Genomic DNA, 7,666 nt, shown 5'->3' with positions numbered 1-7,666 from the left:
AATTCAATTTTCTTCTGGGTTTAAGTAAGTCCCTGCATTTTGGTTTAATCTGATCCTCAGAGTGTGTTCTTATCAATCTAGAAACGTCCTTTGCTGAGCTCCAAAGGTTCCCCTCTATCTATTATTCCTAATGCCTTTTCCTTTACCTTGAAGAATTGCCCTGGGAACTGAAACAGAAAATGGACTACAAAATGTGCTTCTTAGACACAAGGTGTTTTTACCCCGTTGTTTCACACAGGTCAAAATAAAGGAAAAACACATGCTTATGCAGCATTTTAGAAAGTCCTACAAATACCTATGTAATGATATCACTGTAAAACTGTGTGTTTTGTTTTGTGTGGGCCTGCAAAGGTCATGTTTGTTAGGAAAATGTTCCTCTTAAAACACACATTAATTTCTAAATAAGTTTTGTTTACATTGCAAATAATTTCAGAGAATCGGGTAGGGCTGTTGTCTGAAGTTGTTCCATAATCAGATACTCAGTGACTCACATTTTTACTTGTTTTTGGTTAAAACAAGAGGGAAGGTCAGTGACACCGAGTGACAAATCATTTCACAGAATCAGGTAGGGCTGTTCTCCGAAGTCAGATACTCAGTGCCTTATGTTTTCACTTGTTTTTGGTTAAATGATAACATGGATCCAAGACATATGATGCCCATTTCCTCTTTCTGACACCATCTAATTATTTTGCTGACTGTAATAGTTTTGCACTCTGACATATTCATTCTTAATTAAGAATTTCAGCACTTCCTCTATGGGACTGTTAAAATTAGAGAGCAACATTGGAAATGTTTTAAAACATACCATTTTAAATTGCTTAATTTATTCTCAAGTGAACGCATAATGGCATGAACAGAAACAACTTTAGAAACAAGTTATGTCAAAATCAAGTCAAAAGTCAAAATCATAAAATAAAGATTCAGTGTCAGAACAATATTACATCCATAAATAGTCTTAATGCTTAGCATGAATTCTTTCAAATATGATAAAGATGAACATGTTCTGTAGTAGGCAGCATGGTGGCACTGTTGCCTCACAGCAAGAAGGGCCATCACCTGGCTGGATCCTGTGAGGGCCAGGGTGTACCCTGCCTCTTGCCCTATGGTAGCTGGGATAGCAGGTTCTTTCTGCGTCAAGAGGGAAGGTCAGTGACACTGAGGTAGATATTCAAATACTGAATTTGCTATACAAATTGGTATCTAAATTATGACTTCAGTGAGCAACTCTTGCTTCCTCCATTGTAACAAATGTAATATTTGTTTTGCTGTCAGCCATCAGATAGTTCTTTATGTTATCAAAAATAGACACCACTTTGCAATTAGCTTGTGATAATTAAAATTGATGGGCTGGACTGGTTCTTAAATAGCACTGTTTTACTCAATCTGAGCACTCAGAGAGCTTTATACAAAATGTTTCATTCACCCATTCACGTAAGCACTTTCTTTCTCACATTTCCACCGATGGATGACAGACACACCTCAGGTTCTACACCAATATGAGGCAAAATTTCTGTGGGTGATCTGCTGTTGATAGTAAACAGTAAAAGCGAATGACTGAGAAGGCTGGAGAGAGAGATTAGTGGGAAGTGAGAGATTGGCAGGCTTAAGGCTTAAAGGACCAGCGAGTAGGAACTGGTGGCTGCAGCTAAAACTAAACCTTTCTGGCAAATTTTGTCACGGTACTGGGTCTGTGACCCAGTGTTTTCATGTGTTTTAGTTATATTCTTTGATTATTGTATTTCATGGGCTTTGGTTCTGCTCGTGTTTTAATCTTTGTCCTGGGATTTTGGTTTCTGTTATTTTGCCTTTTGTCGTGTTCCTTGTCTTGTCATGCTTGTCTTCATGTCCCCTCTGTCTCCCTGGTCAGTCATGTCTCTCTGTCTCAGTGTCAAGTCCACGTCTCTGTGTTATATTTCCTGTTTTAATTTGACAGTCCTTTGTCTCATATCAGCGTATTCTGTTTTGCTTCCTCCCTGTCTTGTCATGTTTAATTAGTCCCAGCTGTGCTTCCTTCCTGTCTCCTGGTGCCTGATTACTCCCTGGTGTATTTTAGCCCTGTGTTTTCCTTTACTCCTTGTCGCGTTGTTAACCTAACCTACACCTTCATAGCTGTGTGCCTCCCGTGTGTCTCAGTATAGTTTTGTATTTTTCCCTTTCAGCAAATAAAGCTGTATTTCTGAGTTTAAGTCGCGTTTCCATGCGTCTGCATTCGGGTCCTTTTCCTGCCTGCTGCACAAATCCTACACTGGCTGGAACGTAAATGTAAAACAGCCTTTTCTTAGCGCCAGGGTTTCTTTGTCTCACTGGGCTACAGTACAAATATGGTCCAATGTAGAAGGTTCAATGTGACTGATGGACTTACTGTATAGATATGGGGGTGGCTTGTTCTAAGCTGACAAATACACAACTGTAATTATGAAAGCAATAGTCTGTTTCTAAATATACAGCACACTAAATCCTACACACAGGTATTGCAGCAGTGATGCAAGCACTGCACCCATAGATACAAAAACACAAATAGACAGACAGAAAACACAGGGGTGGAGATTAAACACCAAATACATCTGATTATAAGGAGGAGAGCTTGAAGTGCATAGCAGTCAGTACTTGACATCAGTAACAGAGACATCGTTTTTGTGCAGACTGAAGTTCATCGACATGGCCAAGGTAATTAACACACACTTAACACTATTATATATGAGATACTTCAACTTAGGGTTTTTAATGGCAGTTATCACAGGTGAGTATGTATTAAAATGATTGGTCTTATGAGTATAACATGTTATCGATACAATTTCATTAAGAAAGCAGAAAGTTTTTTTTTAAAATAAGGAAAAACATGCAGGTATAATGTGAAGAACATTTTGCAAAAGGCTCCTATTTCATTTTTTTGTTCACGCATCTTTACTTTGTGAGTTAGTGTTGGAATTTTGCATTTGATGTTGTTATTTTATTAATAGTTCTATTCTGTCTTTTGTAAAGTTTTTGATTTGATATGTTGTCAACCATTATTAAAACATTTTTTGTTCAAAAATCTGATTTACAAAAAGAAGAATTTATGGTTCCTGTAGTGAACAGAACATTTTTTTCTTTATTATGAAACAAAATCAACAGTCAACTTTAAACAATCAGTTTCTATAAAGTCAAACAGAAACATAAAAAAAAACATTTCAGCTCAATATTGCAACAATGCACAAAGTCTTCACATTTAGCAATAATATTAATTATTATAAAACACTGTTTCAAAAACTTGAATATGTTAATTCCACAAATCATAGAAAATTATCTCTACCTCTCTGCCTGCTGCTCTTTTTCTGAATATGGAACATTAATTTTTTTTTTTTTAAAGGAATTTTAAAAGGAATTTTTAAAACTAAAATTCAACTAATAATTTAAACGTAATTGAACACTGGCCCCAAATTTAATTTAAAAAAAACAAAAAACAGCTGGATTTATTGATTTGATGAAAACTACAAAGACACTGGGCACCATAAAATGTAAATAAAATGTGTAATAATTTGCAAACCCATATTTTATTCAAAATAGAAAGTTTGTTAAGTGTTTAAAATAATTAAAACAAATGTTACTTTGAAATTGATGGCAGCAACATGTCTTTGGAGAGAGGCGTGTTTACCACTGTGTAGTCTCTCGTCTAACAGCAGACCCATTTACTTTTAAGGTTTGGAAACTAAGGAGACCGGTTGCTAGGCTTTTGCTTGACACCGAGTACTGTACACTAAAACGTGCTGCCTTGCCACTGCTCATCAAAATACATGCACAAACGAAAATTGGCAAACCAACTGTAAAATTATTTAAACTATACACGAAAACAAACCTTCCCTATTAATGCCGAAATATGACCAGAGTGACTGACAAATGAAAACTTTGACTGTTTACCTCAATTAAAAATAATCTTAATTTTAAACACTCAGCCAAAATGTAGTGTAGTTAATTTAAAAACTGCAAATAGGAAGCAAAATATCAGAATGTTGTTTCAAAGAACAAGGAACATTAGTGCACCACACACACACACACAGTTACTATACACTACACTCACACAGCAGCAAAATAAAATTAAACAGAATCACTGAAAATGAACCAGGTCAGTGAAACAATAGAGATAGCAGCAACTGGTTTGTTATGCATTGCACTGAATTATTAAGTGAAACAACTTCATAAAAGAAGCACATTGTTCATTTTAGTCACAGCTTGTTGTCTTTTACAATCTCAATGTTTTTTGTTCCTTCCCTACAGGGATTCAAAACATGTTAATTGTAATTATCGATAATCTGGTATAATAAATACCAGAATTGTGTAAGGTCTGTTTACATCATTATCATGGACCAAGCAGCCAGGAACACACAGGCACAAATGTAATCTTCAAAAAATGGGTTTTATTATACCCCAAAAAGGACAAGATGATTACAAAAATTCAAAATGAAAAAAACAAACTTTTTTAAGGACCAAGTGGGCACATAAAAGAGGTTAACTTAACAAAACTCTACTCAAAAGTCACTTAAAAGAACACAACTCAACAAACTGACCTCCCCAAATGAGAAACAGCTCCAGTTATATAGCAAATAAATAAACCATTATATACACCAAAGGTGAAAACTATAGAGATAACAGCTAAACATCATTCAAGAAGAACCCAATTCCCCCCTACATGATCACAATAGATGGTCCAGTCCATTTTATTGGCTTCTGCATTTAAACCAGCTCCACCGTCAGCCTCCTCTTTCACCCAAACCAGGAAGGACTGGAGCGGAGGCCAGGTAACTCAAAAAGAACAGAAATATAATTAATATAGCATATACCCATATAAAATAACAAACAATGCAAAACAGAGTCTATGCCACCATTTAGACTATAGCTCCGTGCTGTCATGCATTACAGGTAAACTCAAAATATTAAATTGGCTAACTTATGATCACAGAAGCTTTAGAGGACAATGTAAACATAAGACAAAAAGTTAAAATGAATATTACCCAAGTATTTCAATTGTGTGGTTGCATGCAGCCATCACACACTCCCCCCCCTTCGGCATTGAGCTGGAACAGCGAGAGAGAGAGCCCGCTGTGCAGTTATTCTTGCCTGCAATGTGCTGGATGGTAAAACGGAATGGCTGCATCGTGAGGTACCATCAGGTGATTCTTCCATTTGTATCCTTCATTTTCTCCAACCACTGGAGCGCCTTGTGGTCTGTCTCCAGTGTTAATTCCCAGCCTAGGAGGTAATACTTGAGGGAATCAATCAAGTGCCCACAACTGGCTTTGTAAACCAGCTAATGAGCACTGATGCATTTGTGATCTATTTAGCCCAGAAAAATGAGGACCTTTTACTACTTTTCCAAACCTACTTTGAGTCCTGAGACTCGGGTGTTTGATGTCATTTTTTTGGTCATAAGCTTTGCATTTTACTTTCTAATTTTCAATTTCTATTAACATAATTATGAATACTCAATTGAAAGTAAATAAATCCTACACACAGGTTTCACAGCAGTGATGTGACAATGTGGAATTATGTAACAAGGAGGAGAGAAAGCGCCACATCCGCAAACAGAGAAACAGAAACACAGAGTGAGAGCAAAGGGTGGAGGAGGATTATAAAACACTAAACAAATATACCTGTATAGAGAGAGAGGAACTTGCAGTACATAGCAATCAGAACTTGATGTTGCTGACAGAGACATCCTTCTTGTGCAGACTGAAGTTTAATCGCCATGGCCAAGGTAATTAAAACAGACTTTACAATATTACATTTTAGGTTTTTAAATGGCAGTTTTAGTGTGTGATGTCTGAAAATTGTTGGTCTTATACCTTATACCTGATTAGAAGTGCTCAATGTAAGCATTATTATTATCTGTGACCTGCAATAAACAGTGATGATGTTTTTATTTTAACTTTTTTTTTTTTAATCCATAGTCAATCTTAAATAAGATCCCTAAAAAGGTTATTACTAGTCATTACTAAAAACAGGTCCTATGTCAGCACATCTATGCATACACAGAATTTTGTTCTGTGTTGAAGAAAGATTGTAATTTGTATTTGTTTTTTTAATGCACAAGAGTCCAAAGGTCCCTTGGCTTCCATCAGATTAGTGTCAGTTTCTTTTTGTGTTTAGAGGAAGGCCAATAACACTGAGGTTTATATACTCAAATGTATCCCTGCAGTTAAATTGGCTGTCCAAGCACATGTTTAAATACCTTCCAGTAAAAATGAGTCTGCACTGCACTTGCTCCATTTTTGAACCAAAATGGTTTTGAAACATTTGTAAATTTATCCTAAAATTTAAACTACTTTGTACCTGAACTGTCCATCCTCAAGATGTTTGTCTACAAACTTGCAAACAGTGAGCATATAAAAAGTCTTCTTTTTTCACTGAATAGCCTTTTTTATATTGGACTATATTTGGTTAGGCCAAACTAATCTAGTGGTTACTATTCTGTCCTTGCAATGAGTTCTCATTTTCAAAGCTCATTGTTTCTGTTTCAAAGCAGAAGTGGGCTCATAATTAACTAATAAATAAGTTAAAATGTCCTTACCTCACCTACAAAACAAGTGCACACTCAAACCTTTCACTGGATTCATGAAGCATGTGCAGTGACCAGTTTTGCTCACAATAACTGCATAAGGGGAGACAATCTGGTCTCAAGAAACAGAGGAGCATCATGTCATGATGCTGTCACCACAGTTGCTACTGTTTTTTGATTTTATTTCAGTAAAGGCGATACATACTATTGATGATATTGTAAAAGTGAGTGGGATTTTTTGTTTTTTATGTCTTGATTGGCTGCATCAGTCTTGTGTTGTGGCTCCCTGTGGAGTTCTGAAAGGGAAAATCCTAGAAATATATGTGTAATGATGTCACAGCAAAAATAACAGAGTAGGTGGGGTCATATCTACCAACTGTCTTCACCATGACATTAGTGTAAACTAGCTACTGATCAAGAGGCACAGTGTCAGTTTGGAACCAAAAGGCATTGACAGTGAAGGTATTTTAGTGGTTGACTTTATCAGACATGTATTTGTAGGAGCTTCCATTAAAGCGCAATTTCAGGTTTACATGGTGGAATAGTTTGTAATAATGCAGCTCTTACCTCTGGATAGGACTACCTGATACCCCCATGTTGGTCTTCTGCCCTCTAGAGGACTAGGTCTGCATATCTCCCACAACATGCTAGAATGGCAATTTATAACATCTAGCCTGCAAAATGCAGTTTTTGTTTTAGTTGTGAATGTGATGCTATTCCTTCATTAGTTTGTTTGAAGTCCTAAGTAGGTGAAATAAAATACGTACTTCCCCTAATTCTCCTAAGCATTGTACTAATTTACCATTTCATACCATAAAATAGTCACACAGTGGGCCCATGTATTCAGAACCATTTATTGTAAAGTTGGTTTAACAGTATTGCCAAAATGTTGAAGGTTGCTGTGTTACATGTTGCCACCATTTGGAGGTACAGACTGTGGATAGGAAATAGGAAATTCCAAACCTCTTTACTGTAGGGAGGAATTGGGCTCTTACCAAGCAGTAAGAAACAGAGGGGAGTTTGTCAATCTTTTGTTTAAATAGTCTTTTAGTCATTGTGAATAAACTTCTGTATTTGTGATTTTTGTGTAGAAGCCTCAGAAGTGACAAATAGAATATCGTTGTCATATTTTGG

Source organism: Oreochromis niloticus, linkage group LG20 (assembly GCF_001858045.2).
Source record: "Oreochromis niloticus isolate F11D_XX linkage group LG20, O_niloticus_UMD_NMBU, whole genome shotgun sequence".
Taxonomy (NCBI): Eukaryota; Metazoa; Chordata; class Actinopteri; order Cichliformes; family Cichlidae; genus Oreochromis; species Oreochromis niloticus.
The sequence above is the reverse complement of the archived record's forward strand: the minus strand, read 5'-3'. Positions refer to the sequence as shown.